Consider the following 14,605-nt stretch of genomic DNA (forward strand, 5'->3'; position numbering starts at 1 on the left):
AACATGTTCCATGCATTCACAACTCTCTGCGTAAAGAACCTACCTCTGACATCTGCTCTATACCTTCCTCCTAATATCTTCAAACTATGACCAGTCAATCCTGCCCTGGGGAAAAGTCTCTGGCTACTGTCTCTATCCATGCATCTAATTACCTTGTATACCTCGATCAGGTCACGTCTCCTCCTCCTTCTCTCCAGAGAGAAAAGTCCGAGCTTATTCAACCTCTCTTTGTAAGACAAGCCCCCCCCAGTCCAGGCAGCATCCTGATAAACCTTCTTTGCACCCTCTCCAAAGCCTCTGTATCTTTCCTATAATAGGGCAACCAGAACTGGACACAATATTCCAAGTGTGGTCTCACCAGGGACTTGCAGAGCTGCAGCAAAACCTTGCTGCTCTTAAACTCAATCCCCCTGTTATTGAAAGCCAAAACACCATATACTTTCTTAACCACGTATCCACTTGGGTGGCAACTTTGAGAGGTCTATGCACTTGAACACCAAGATCCCTCTGTTCCTCCACACTGCCAAGAATCCAGTCTTTAATCCTAAATTCAGCATTCAAGTTCAACCTTCCAAAATGCATCACTTCACATTTATCCAGGGTGAACTCCATCTCCATTTCTCAGCCCAGCTCTGCATCCTGTCTATGTCACGCTGCAGCCTGCAATAGCCCTTGATACTATCAATGGCATCTCCAACCTTTGTGTCATCAACAAATTTACTAACCCACCCTTCAACCTCCTCATCCAAGTCACTTATAAAAACTACAAAGAGCAGAGGCCCAAGTACAGAGCCCTCTGGGACACTATTCACCACTGACCTCCAGGCAGAATACTTTCCATTTACAACCACTCTCTGCCTACTGTCAGCCAACCAATTCTGAATTCAGATAGCCAAATCTCCCTGTATCCCATACCTCCTGACTTTATGAATGAGCCTTATAAAATGCCTTGCTGAAGTTCACATACACCACATGCACTGCTCGACCTTCATTGATCTGTCTTGTCACCTCCTCAAAGGTGACATTAAGATTCATGAGGCATGACCTGCCCCTCGCAAAGCCATGCTGACTGCCTTGAATCACACTATGCTTTTCTAAATAGTCATAAGTCCTATCCCTCAGAATTCTTTCCAAAACCTTCCTGACCACAGATGTAAGTCTGAGTGGTCTGTAATTGCCAGGGATTTCCCTACTCCCCTTCTTGAAAAGAGGAACAACATTTGCCTCCTTTCAATCCTCTGTGGAGAGTGAGGAAGCAAAGATCTTCACCAGCGATTTAGCAACTCCTTTCTCACTTCCCGGAGCAATCTAGGATAAATCTGATCTGGCCCTGGGGACTTATCAATCTTAATGTTTTCCAAAATTTCCAGCACATCAACCTCATCAATCTTGATCTGTTCAAGCCTGCATCCCAGCTCCTCAAAGTTCTCATTCACAACAAGGTCCCTTTCCTTAGTGAAAACCAAAGCAAAAACCTCATTGAGGGCTTTCCCTATCTGCTCAGACTCCATGCACAAGTTCCGTACGCTATCCCTGACCGGCTCTATCTTCTCCCTGATCATTCTCTTATTCTTCATGTATGAGTAAAATGCCTTTGGGTTGTCCCTAATCCTTACTGCCAAGCCTTTATCGTGCCCCTCTCCTGGCTCAACTCAGTCCATTTCTGAGCTCCTTTCTAGTAAGCCTGTAATCTTCTTAAGCTGTGCTAGATCCTTGCTTTCTCCATCTTTTGTAAGCTGCCTTCTTCCTTTTGATGAGAAGCTCCTCTGTTCTCGTCATCCAAGGCTCCTTAATCTTAACCCTTCTTGCCTGTCTCAGAGGGACACATTTGTGCATCACTCACAACAACTGCTCTTTAAACAATCTCCACATGTCTGTTGTGCCTTTTCTGTGGGACGGTTGTTCCTAATCTGTACTTCCCAACTCCTGTCTGATAAATATCTTCCCTTGGTAACTGTTCCTTTCCCTCTCCAAGGCTATGGTAAATGTGAGGCAGTTGTGGTCACTGTCACCAAAGTGCTCTCCCACCGCGAGATCTGACACCTGTCCTGGCTCATTGCCGAGCACCAAATCCAAAATGGCCTCTCCCCTTGTCAGCCTGTCCACATACTGTGTAAAGAAATTCTCCTGAACACACCTGACAAAAACAGCTCCATCCAAACCATCTGCTTTAACACAAGGAGAGTCAGAAATAAGAGTGTTGAGCTTAGAGCATGGATCAGTACTTGGGACTGATGTTGTGGCCATAATGGAGAAGGTTCTAGTCAATATTGGGAAAGTTGAAGTCACCCATAACAACAGCCCTGCGACGTCTGCATGTTTCCAAAATCTGCCAGCCTGTGAGTTCTTTAATCTCCCTTCTGCTATTAGGGGGTCTGTAGAAAACCCCCAATGCGGTGGCTGTTCCCTTGCTGTTCCTAACTTCCATCCACACTGACTCAGTAGTCAAACCTTCCTCAACAACCTTCGTTTCTGTAGCTGTGATGCACTCTCTGATTAGCAATGTTAAACCCCTTCCTCTTTTTCCACCCTCCCTGTTCATTTTAAACATTCTAAACCCTGGAACATTAAGCAACTATCCCTGCCCCTGTGAAACCCATATCTCCATTATGGCCACAACATCATAGTCCCAAGTACTGATCCATGCTCTAAGCTCAACACTCTTATTTCTGACTCTCCTTGTGTTAAAGCAGACACACTTTAACCGATCCCTTTGTTTCATCATGTGAAAACCTTCCCGATAGATTCACTACATCCTGTCACTTCTCCATCTCCAGCTACCGCCCCCACCCCACTCAGATATGTAGCTCTGGTTCCCATCCCCTCTTCAAATTTGCTTCTTCAAATTGCTGAACTCTTTTACTTTAGGGATAAGCTGTCATTTTATTTTAACTTATTATTTTAAATGATTGCTGAGGTGGTCAACTTTGCTATAATGAGTGCATTGAACACCTTTTGCTGTTCTATTGTTTTGTCTGTGATGCTTCCTTGCACCACAACACCAGCAATTCAAAATGGCAGTTCCTGGGTTTTTCTTAATTTTTAGCCAATTTCATGGTAAATACTGCTGCCAACCTTGGGCCTAACTCATTGAATCGCTCTGAGCAAATCTCAGCCTTGCAGCAAATTGTTCCTGTCACATCTTCTGCCTGACCAGCCTTGAATACTGGCTCATTATATTCAAAGGTCAGCACTTGATTTAACTGCAATAAATCAGGAAGCACACCATTGAGAGTTCTAAACAGCTCAGTTTTCAACACTGTATCCTGGTATGAATTTGCAACACTATATAAAATCTTCAATGAAATCTGTGTGACTCCCAGCAGACCGAACATGGACAAACTTTTCAGGAGCGAAATATGCCAAGGTTGCGAGGACTGATTGAAAACCTGAAGTTTCATCAATACCTTGCCTGATAAGGGTCTCCTTGGCTGTGGGGCTCATTGCATTTGAAGAAGTACTGAGTACTGAGTTCCTGCTTCGGCTGTAGACCGGAGGTGATTTGATATCTCTGGAAGTGCACCTTCCTCCTCTCCCATCCAAGTGCTCACATCACACCTTTGAACACATTGAAGAGCTCCAGATGGAGTTGATGTCAATATACTGCACTTCTGAGTATGCCTCGCTTTACCTCACTTTGGTTCAACCTTCAAACCTCTATGACTATGACTCTAATTTTGGGACATCTTCTAAATATTCACTTATCTCATGGTTCTTCAGACTTTGAGAAAAAAAAGCATCTTCTTTTAGACATCTCTATTGCTGCCACAAAAGAAAGATCAGACTCTCATGTGGGTTCTTCAGATACTGATACAAGCTCAGACCAGACATCTTTGCTGTTACACTTTACATGAGGTTAAGGTCATGGGACATGAGTCTTTGAACTGTAACAGGAAATTTCACCAGAACTCGGACATGTAATCACTGAGGTCACATGACATAACCATGCCTTTAAGGCACCCAGTTATATTATCAAACAGTATCACTTGAGAGAATCTGAAATTCTCCCTCCCTCACCCAAAAAGGTGCCGTGAATGTTTTACAGAGTTAGGGAGATGGTGATAGAGCAGGAAAGTAGAGATGCAATGAGATTAGCCATAAGCAGACGTAATAGGTCAAGTGCAGCTCCAATTATTTATTTGTTCTTATGTTATGTTCACCTTCTGTATGTTATGAGATTAACAATGTTGTCCTACGTTAGGGTGCAATATGAATTCTGATTGTTGAAATCAAGTGACCTATATTGTAAAAGAAAAGCTGCCACAGCTATTAAATTGTGTTTAGTCAAGTTAATCTTATATTACACTTTGAGATACATATAACAGTGGTAGTAAAATGTATTTATCGCACAGTGTAAAATCTGAAACTGATATTTACATAACAATGCGAGAGGTTGTCTGTAATAGCAATTGTCATTTTGATTTGAAAACAGTAATCTTACCAGAGAAGATGCAACGCAACTTCAGAGCAAAGGAAGTTGTTAAGGCAACCAAGTAAACAGTATGCTTCTCAGGTGATGAAACAAGGGATTAGAGAACAAGTATGTTATCCTAATCCAATTATGAAAATACCTCACTTGATACAACAATACAATGTCAGCTAACCCAGCATTTAACTTACATCACAATATCTCCACCCCATGTTTTGCCCATTCCACTCAGAGCTAGCAAACTCTCAATTTTAATATGGCCTGCTCCAGGTAATGAACAAACAGAATAAATATTTATTGTCAGTTTATTTTCATGGGCAAACAAGACATTTGTTTTAATGATTTCTTATGCTGGCTCACAATCCACCTCAAAAGTATTTCCCTCTTAATCCCAGTAACAATATACATAAACACAATTATTTAAAGAATTCTCACAGATTGTACTGAAGATGACAGCAGAATAAACATGTACATAAATGGTTCGAGTGTAACATCGTGTACAATGGCTGCAACAGGTTCCATCTGACAGTTTATTGCCTTTAGCAAAGTATTACTCACTAAGCCATTGACTAGAAGACCCTTTAAAGTTTTATTCATCAAAATGCACAGCTGCAGCAATCTCGATACTGGAGTATAATTACTTTTAATGAAGGGTGTTGCACTGTGCACAAATAATGATTGATACAAAACCACTTATGAGCAAACAAAAGAAATATTATGCTCCATTAATCTCCAACAGAAATAAAAAGGTGGGATATTTCTGCAATATTAATTAGTAACACAACATCATATTTTCATCTAGGAGAAAGTGAGGACTGCAGATGCTGGAGATCAGAGTTGAAGAGTGTGGTGCTGGAAAAACACAGTCGGTCAGGCAGAATCCAAGGAACAGGAGAATCGACGTTTCAGACATGAGCCCTTTGTCAGGAATGAGGCTTGTGGGCCAAGTTTAATAAGAGGAGGTTGGGGCTGGGGGAAAGGTAGCTGAGAGTGTGATGTAGATGAAGCCGGGGGTGAAAGTGATAGGTCAGAGAGGAGGTTGGGGCAGATCGATGGGAAGGAAGATGGACAGGTAGGACAGTTCAAGAGGGCGGTGTCGAGTTGGAAGATTGGGACTAGGATAAGATGGAGGGAGGGAAAATGGGGAACTTGGTGAAATCCACATTGAACCCGTGTGGTTGGAGGGTTGCAAGACAGAAGATGAGGCGTTCTTCCTCCAGGCGTCGGGTGGTTAGAGTTTGGTGATGGAAGAGGCCCAGGACCTGCATGTCCTTGGTGGAGTGGCAGGGATCTAAAGTGTTTAGCCACAGGGTGGTGGGATTGGCGAGTGCGGGTGTCCCAGAGATGCTTTCTGAAACAATCTGCAAGGTAGTGGATCCCCAATCTCCAAACCTATCTCCCCAATATAGAGTGATATACATAAATGATTTGGAGGAAGGTGTAGATTGCCTCATCAGCCAGTTTGCAGGTGACACTAAGATTGGTAGAGTAGCAGATAGTGAAGGGGTCTGTCAGGGAGTGCAGCAGAATATAGATAGATTGGAGAGTTGGGCAGAGAAATGGCAGATGGAATTCAATCCGGACAAATGCGAGGTGATGCATTTTGGAAGATGCAATTCAAGAGTGAACTACGCATCAAATGGAAAAGCCCTGGGGAAAATTGATGTACAGGGTGATCTGGGTGTTCAGGTCCATTGTTCCCTGGAGATGGCAATGCAGGTCGATAGAGTGGTCAAGAAGGCATACAGCATGCTTTCCTTTATCGGATGGGGTATGGAGTACAAGAGTTAGTAGGTCATGTTACAGTTGTATAAGAGCTGAAAATGTGTGCTGGAAAAGCGCAGCAGATCAGGCAGCATCCAAGGAGCAGGAGAATCGACGTTTCGGGCATGAGCCCTTCTTCAGGAATGAGGAAAGTGTGCCAAGCAGGCTAAGATAAAAGGTAGGGAGGAGGGACTTGGGGGAGGGGCGTTGGAAATACGATAGGTGGAAGAAGGTTAAGGTGAGGGTGATGGGCCGGAGTGGGGGTGGGGGCAGAGAGGTCGGGAAGAAGGTTGCAGGTTAAGAAGGTGGTGCTGAGTTCGAGGTTGGGACTGAAACAAGGTGGGAGGAGGGGAAATGAGGAAATTGGAGAAATATGAGTTCAGCCCTTGTGGTTGGAGGGTTCCTAGGCGGAAGATGAGGCGCTCTTCCTCTAGCCGTCGTGTTGCTATGGTCTGGCAAAAGGCTCATGCCCGAAACGTCGATTCTCCTGCTCCTTGGATGCTGCCTGACCTGCTGCGCTTTTCCAGCAACACATTTTCAGCTCTGATCTCCAGCATCTGCAATCCTCACTTTCTCCTACAGTTGTATAAGACTTTGGTTTGGCCACATTTGGAATACTGCGTACAGTTCTGGTCACCACATTACCATAAGGATGTGGACGTTTTGGAGAGGGTGCAGAAGAGGTTCACCAGGATATTGTCTGGTATGAACGGTGCTAGCTTTGAGGAGAGGTTGAGTAAATTAGAATTATTTTCATTGGAAAGAAGAAGGTTGAGGGGAGACCTGATTGAGACCCACAAAATCATGAGAGGTGTAGACAGGGTGGATAGCAAGAAACTGTTTCCCAGAGTGGAGGACTCAAATACTAGGGGTCACAAGTTCAAAGTGAGAGGGGAAAAGTTCAGGGGAGATACATGCGGAAAGTTCTTTATGCAGAGAGTGGTGGGTGCCTGGAACGCGTTGGCAGCGGAGATGGTATGGGCGGGCACGATTGCAGCATTTAAGATGTATCTGGACAGATACATGAATAGGCAGAGAGCAGAGGCATACAGATCCTTAGAAAATAGACGGCAGATTTAGATGGAGGATATGGATCGGTGCAGGCTCGGAGAGATGAAGGCCTGTTCCTATGCTGTAATGTTCTTTGTTCTTTGTTTGTTGTTCTAGAGGAGACCACATTTAGTGCAACGGATGCAGTAGATGAAATGTGTGGAAGTACAGGTAAATTTCTGATGGATCTGCAAGGAACCTTTGGGGCCTTGGGTGGAGGTGGGGGCGAAGGTGTGGGCGCAGGTTTTGCACTTGTTGCAATGGCAAGGGAAGGTGCTGGGAGGGGAGCGTGGGTTGGTGGTGTTGGGGGGGGGAGGGGGCGTGAACCTGGCAAGGGAGTCGTGGAGGGAATGGTCTCTCCAAAACGCAGGTAAGTGTGGGGAGGGGAAGGTCCTTGCCTTCAACCTCACCAATCTCCACATACACTGCATCATCCTCTGCCATTTCCACCACCTACAAACAGACCCCACTACCAGAGATACATTTCGCTCAGTGAATGAAAACATTTAAGTTTTCAATTCCAACCTTGACGTGTACCAAGTTCCGGATTCCCATGGAGGTATCAGAATCTTAGCAGAACTGGACTTTACCTCAATTATTTGGCTGTGGAACTTAAAGAAATATGTTGAGTTATTCCCATCAATGTGCTGGTTAAAATGGACCTTATGTTTAAAGTTAAAAGTTTGTCCATTTGGATTTACCTTGTCACTGGCTAATTGTTGTAAAATTGTAATGCAATACTGCCATCTCCTGGTAAAGATAAAAACAAACTGTTGCCAATGAAAAATAAATCAATTCAGAGGGAAAGCAGCAACATCTAGGCCAGATCTAATGAAACATGAAAGATATTTCACAAAACTCATCTTGATTTAGAACTTCTTATATTTTACCCAGTGTAATGAGGCCTTTGTAATATGTTTACTTTTGAAAAGATTAGTGCAGGCAATGAGTCAAGTTCCGACATTCAATTTGCACTAGGTTACTTCATGACAGCTGAGGTGGCAGTAGGTTGCCTATGCAATTCCTTATAGTTATCCAATGATTTCAGATGAAAGTGGATTTGTGGATGAGTTGGAGAAGATTAAATGGTCAAAGACTCCCTTTGATCAAATATCTTAGTGTTCACACCCTAGGCTTGTCTCTGAAGTAGCCCCTTGACAAGTTACTGCATGGTGCTTTACATGCTCACAGTGATGTACTGTTCTTACAGAGCCCATCTGCTGCTGAAACATTCACACGTGTCTTTGACATTTGCATTAGTGAATATTCCAGTGCTTTTCCTGCTGGCCTCCCATTCTCCTCCATCTATGAATGTTAGTTCATCCAAAACTCCTCTGTTCATATCCTATTCTGCACCAAGTTCTCCCATCCATCAGTCTGTCTTCTATAACTCACATCGATTCCCAGTTAAGCAATTTTAAGAATCATCCCCTTGTGTTTACATCCCTTTGTGACTTCACTCTTCTGTAAGTTCCTTCAATAATCAGCTTGTGGTGCCTTGCATATTATCTACTTTGACTGGGCACCTCCACAATAACTTTGAGCTATCTGCTGTATGAGATGACTGTAGCATCTGCCCAGGGCTAATCTTGCTTTTGATTGTCCAGATGCTTCACACCCGTTTCACTACCATAAGGAGTTGGTATCAGCAAAATCCTGCACAATACTTCTTGGAGAGCAAGTGGACTCTGTTTGGAGTAGGCATTTTCAATTCAATGGGAGTGGAATCCGATCTAGGAAAATGAAGAATTATAAATGTGGAAGACAGCAGACTCCAAGGGCAATGCGTCAATGTCCTGGTGTTTGAAGTGAAAAGCAGGAGAGATATTCTATACACATCAGGAACAAGACCTTCCAGACACAGAGTCACAGAGGTGGGAGCAATGCCTTTAGAATTTGGATGCAATTTTTCTAGAAGTTCAATTACCTCAAAACAGTGCTGAAGGCCACTGAATGCACCTTCAAATATTATATCCCACCAACTGTACAATAAGGTGGCATGGTGGCTCAATGGTTAGCACTGCTGCCTCACAGCACCAGGGACCTGGATTTGCCTCCACCCTGTGTGGAGTTTACCAATTCTCTCTGTGTCTCTGTGGGTTTCCTCTGGATGGTCCAGTTTCCTCTCACAATCCAAACATGTGCAAGTATGTGCTAAATTGCCCATAGTGTCCATGATGGTGGATTAGTCACCAGGGTTACCAGTATAGGATAAAAGGACTGGGTCTGGGTGGGATGCTTTTCAGAGGGTCATTGTGGATTTGATGTTCCATTTGGCCTGCTTCCACACTGCAGCGATTCGATACTATTCAGACCATTCAACAACTCCCCAGCATTCAGTTCCACTCATCACAATTCCTCCCTGACAGCATTGTTATACCATAGCCTCAGACACTTACCATTGCTGTAAGCTTCAAACATACACCCTGCAGCTAAAATACCCTGCCAGCTATTCAATCATGGTAGTCATATCATCCACACACACTGCACAATGCTCAATTCCCTTTACCTTGCTGAACAAGAGAGTGGATAAATAGAAACAGCTGCAGTGATCTGGTGGCTGGGAGTGGTGCTGATGCTACTGCATTTCCTGTCCTCCTCTGTGTCACCTCTGCTCATTCTCCCTCACATGCTAAAGATTCATACTTATTCCAAGAGGAAAACTTTTCATTGCACCCATTGCCAAGAGCAAAACGTTTTGGCAGGTAGGTTGGAATCAGGACAAAAATCCAGCAGCATAACCACTCCTTGTTGACTTCAGAAACTGACTAAAAGCTGTAGAAATCATTGCTTCAATATTTTCAGTGGCAGTCATGGAATAAAAAATACACCCAGTAGCTAGCCTGTAAGTAAAGGATAATCCCTTTAAACAGCAGTGGCAATAGTTGTCAAATATTGGCATTAGGTGAAGCACTGAGCCTCAAAACGGCAGTGCTAACATTGTTTAAAGACAGGGTGTACCCACTCTCCATACTAGTTTAGAGTGCAGAACAGCTATTTAGCAATGATACCCAGTGTGGAACAGGAAGGGACAGAGTGTACTGTGCAGGCTCAAGCACCTCCTCTGAGACTAACGCACACTATATCCTTCAGTCTCTTGTATCCACCCTGTCATATTGACACTTAACTGTCTACAAGCCATTACCTTTACTGGCAGCATTGAGTATGAAACACAAGCTGCTGCGTTGCTTTTCTGCAGCCGGGTTCTAAGATGGTCCAGGCACCCACCCTACCCTGTTTCACTTTGAAAACACAAATGTAATCTAGAGCTTACAATGAAACATTTGGAGCTTTTCAGTAGGAAAACAGACAAGGAACATACCCAGAGCAGAGACCGAAAATCAAGTCGCCAAGTATGTGCTTGCTCTATGTAGTCAAATATCTGAAGGGTCAAGTACTTTAATTGGGGTCAGTTAGCTCAGCTGGCTGTTTGTAATGCAAAATAATTCCAACAGCATGAAGGACACTCTCTTTCAAACTCTCCTTTTGCCTGAGGCTTGGTGACCCTCAGGTTAAACCACTAGCAGTCATCTTGCTCTGTCTCTCTCACTCTTGCTCTCTACAGCCCTATGGTCTAGTAGGAGTATGCTGACTTCTCTTTTTATTCAGAACAGCAAAGTTAACAACTTGCCTTTTGAGGAGGGAGGATTGGATTATTAAAAATTATTTACATGATGAGAAATTGATTTTTAGGAATTTCACCTAATTAGGTTTTTATACACAGCCTTCTTCATCTATCTATTGCATGCCCAACTACCTTCTCCCCAGCCCCAACCTCCTCCCGTTTATCTCTCAGCCCTTTTGCACCGCCCACCCCCATCCACCCCCCCCACACCCACCCCCCCACCTCCCAAATCCTGATGAAGGGCTTATGCCCGAAATTTCGACTCTCTTGCTCCTTGGATGCTGCCTGACTGGCTTTGCTTTTCCAGCACCACACTCTTTGACTTATTCTTGCCTCCTCTACCAGCAGTAATTTGCCCCCTTATATCTCTCCACAAATGTTCCCTGACCTACTGAGTTGTTCCAGCATTGTTGTTATTTTCAGATTTCCATCATTTGCAGTATTTTGATTTTGCCTTTAAACAAATGTTCCCAAGAAAGCTGTGTGTAGCCTTTTTAATATGCACTGGAAACAACTGAGTTATCAATTCAGGTCCTTGGTGATCCCTGAGCAGCTATTCCCAACATACACGTCAATGTCTTTCCCAAGATGTCATCTTGTGATGGACATGGATTAACTAGTCATGCATCTTAGAACTAATCTTGGCCATTTAAGAGACTCCTTTGTTCTGGGGGAGAAACATCCTTAAATATCTCTGACAGCAATGAACAAGCTTTAAGAATGAGAATCCACAAAACCCTTTCTGGTCCAGGGAGGGTGATTGGAATTACCAGGCCCTGGACCTAAACAGCATTAAGCATTTTGTTTTATTGATACTTACCAGCTCTAACCTTTCTGTAGCATATACCATTGGAAAAATGAATTGAATAACTCCTTGGAAATCACAATGAGTGAGTTGCTGTTTTCACAAGGAGCAGTACATACGATTCAATAACTTTTGATGATTTTCAATTTACAGCATTTCTCTTTCTTGCTAGAAGTAGTATGCATTAATAACCATAGACATCAGTAATTTGGCAGGAATATTTTAGCTATTATTGCCTCTTATGGATACCCAGGCTGAGATTATGGGCTAACCATATAAATCTTGTGGGTGAGTACTTGCATCTAATATCTACTGACAGGGAATATAAAAATGTTAAAACTCATGTTCTATTTCCATTATAATAAAACTCCTTTCCCACTGCCGGGCAATAAAGATGTCAATCTTTTAGATCCTTTAAAGTACCAACATGAGAACCTGCAAGCATTTGAAATCACTTTATCTTCAGTAAATAAATATTGTGCAGATGACAGAAAAGAATGAGAGCCGGAGTTGTGATTCGGGTAGTGCTTCCTGTGAGCTGCAGCTGTTTCAACACTCTAATGGATGGCTGACCTCTCATTATGCATGTTTAGAAGTTTTCTTAAAATAAAAAAATTGTGAATGAATGACTGTGTCCTTTTATATAATGTGGGTCTGAGGGAAAGGAGGAAGAGTGATAAGTAAGGGTTAGATGTCTTATTGATTTTATCATAACTGGATGAAATTACTGAGAACCAAGGTGGCTGTTTTAAATAGTACCCAGCAGTTCCTGTGGCTCCCTCCAAACACTTTCCAGTGGCAGTGAGTCCAACTTCACTTATTCATTTCAGAATGAAAATCCCAAATTTTACCTGCTCTTTCCCCTGAGGCAGATCCACCGAGCCTGGAAACATCCTAATACCTACTTCCAGCCTCGATGATGAAATTCCAGTCTTTGGTTTTGATTTTCGTCTTTACTCTTTCCTTTCCTCTACTTGAAAGAGCATCTTAATCTTAGTAGAACTGGATACACATAAGGAAGACTTACAGTGACTTCAGTGTTTAACGTGCCAGATACTGTGTGAATGTTATTGTGAAAATGTTCTCACAGGTTTTACAAAATTCAATCACACAAATATACAAAGTTGCCAATGAGTCATCCCCTGGAAACACTTTCAAATGTGTTAATTCAATTTTCTCAAACTAAAATGAATACTATATAACAGCATTTGTAATTGGAAAGCACACATATTTGAAGGTTCGAAGCTGATTTTCAGACACTCTGTCCCTAAAATACCTCATTTCTGTTACTTTCTAACTTTTTACAAGTTTATGAACTGCAATTGAAAAAAATAAGTTGGTAGCCTGAAACTTTCAGCTGGAGACAATGCTTCAAGCTTATTAAGAATAAAGTGTGGTCTGCATTATTCAATCTGTGAACTGACAGTGGAGCAGAAGATAGATTGGATCCATGGTTAAATCATCTCTATATTTTTGAAGCTAAATCTTTTGATGTGGGCTAGTTTGCTCAGATGGCTATATGGCACTCAGCTTGTTCACTAAAACCTACCTCCAGAGTAAACAAAGGGCATCTGTTCCTGAGGTTCATAGACCCACAGAATCCCTACAGTGTGGAACAGGCCCTTCGGCCCAACAAGTCCACACCGAACCACTAAAGGTTAACCCATCCAGATCCACTCACCTAGCCTATTATCCTATATTGTCCTCTGACCTAACCTACACATCCCTGAACACTATGGGCAATTTAGCATGGCCAATCCATCTGACCTGCACATCTTTGGATTGTGGGAGGAAACCAGAGCACCCAGAGGAAATCCACACAGACACAGGGAGAATGTGCAAACTCCACACAGACAGTCACCCGAGTTTGGAATTGTACCTGGGTCCCTGGTGCTGTGAGGCAGCAATGCTAACCCCTGAACCACCGTGCCACATTGTTGCCATGTGTCCTTGTAGTGGATGACAAGACTGATGAGTAGCCAAGCCCATTTGGACAGTTGTGAGCAGTCGACTTTTCCATAGCTAGCCACAAGTCCTGCAGAGTGTTTTATACACTCTCAAATCGATGCACACTTATACTTGTGCTCATATTGGAGCCTCCTTTGATGTCCAAGCTTGAAGAACAGCAAGAATAATACTTTAAGATCAACTCCTCAAGACTTCCACGAGATTAACTCACACATTCACTGTGTCTTTAGCATAGAAACAATGGTCCCAAGGTGTTGACACACAGCACAGAAATCTGAAAGTCTTCCCAAGTTATGTTAAAATGTAAATTTCCATATACCTGGAAGACTAAATACAAAATAATGCAAATATATTCCTGCATCATGGTGAGTAAAACACATATTATCACCACTGACTCATTGATACAAGGAGTTGACATCTCTGCAAAGTACTTAAAAGATGAAAGGTTAATGCACAATGAATCACTCCAGTAGAATTTATGTGCATGTATCATTGGAAAACTTACATAAACCTTGAGAGCATATTTATTTAATGACAGTTCGGGTATGTTGTCGATATGTCACTCTCTCTGCAAGACAGTTTTACTGAAGCATTACTGATAAAAGTTCCAGATTTGATGTGGATAAAGGACTGAAGTTTATGTTTCTTTGATTTGCTAGATCGTTTTGAGCAGGAATTTGAAAATAAACTGAAAAAAACAGTTCTGTCACAAACAGTAATAATTATATTTACAAATGCAGATAGGCACACTTTTATCAGAGTTTTGATAAGGCCTTAAGACTATAAGATATGGAGCCAGAATTGTCCATTCAGCCCAGCAAGTCTGCTCCACTTTGGCTGATCATGCGTGATATATTTCTCAACTCCATACTCCTCCCTGTAACTTTTGATCCCCATACCGATCAAGAACTTATCTTTCTCTGTCTTAATGACTTGGCCTCCACTGTCCTCTGAAACAATGAAT

The sequence above is a fragment of the Chiloscyllium plagiosum genome, unplaced genomic scaffold (assembly GCF_037043375.1).
Source record: "Chiloscyllium plagiosum isolate Xiang-an unplaced genomic scaffold, Cpla_swu_hap1 HiC_scaffold_22, whole genome shotgun sequence".
Taxonomy (NCBI): Eukaryota; Metazoa; Chordata; class Chondrichthyes; order Orectolobiformes; family Hemiscylliidae; genus Chiloscyllium; species Chiloscyllium plagiosum.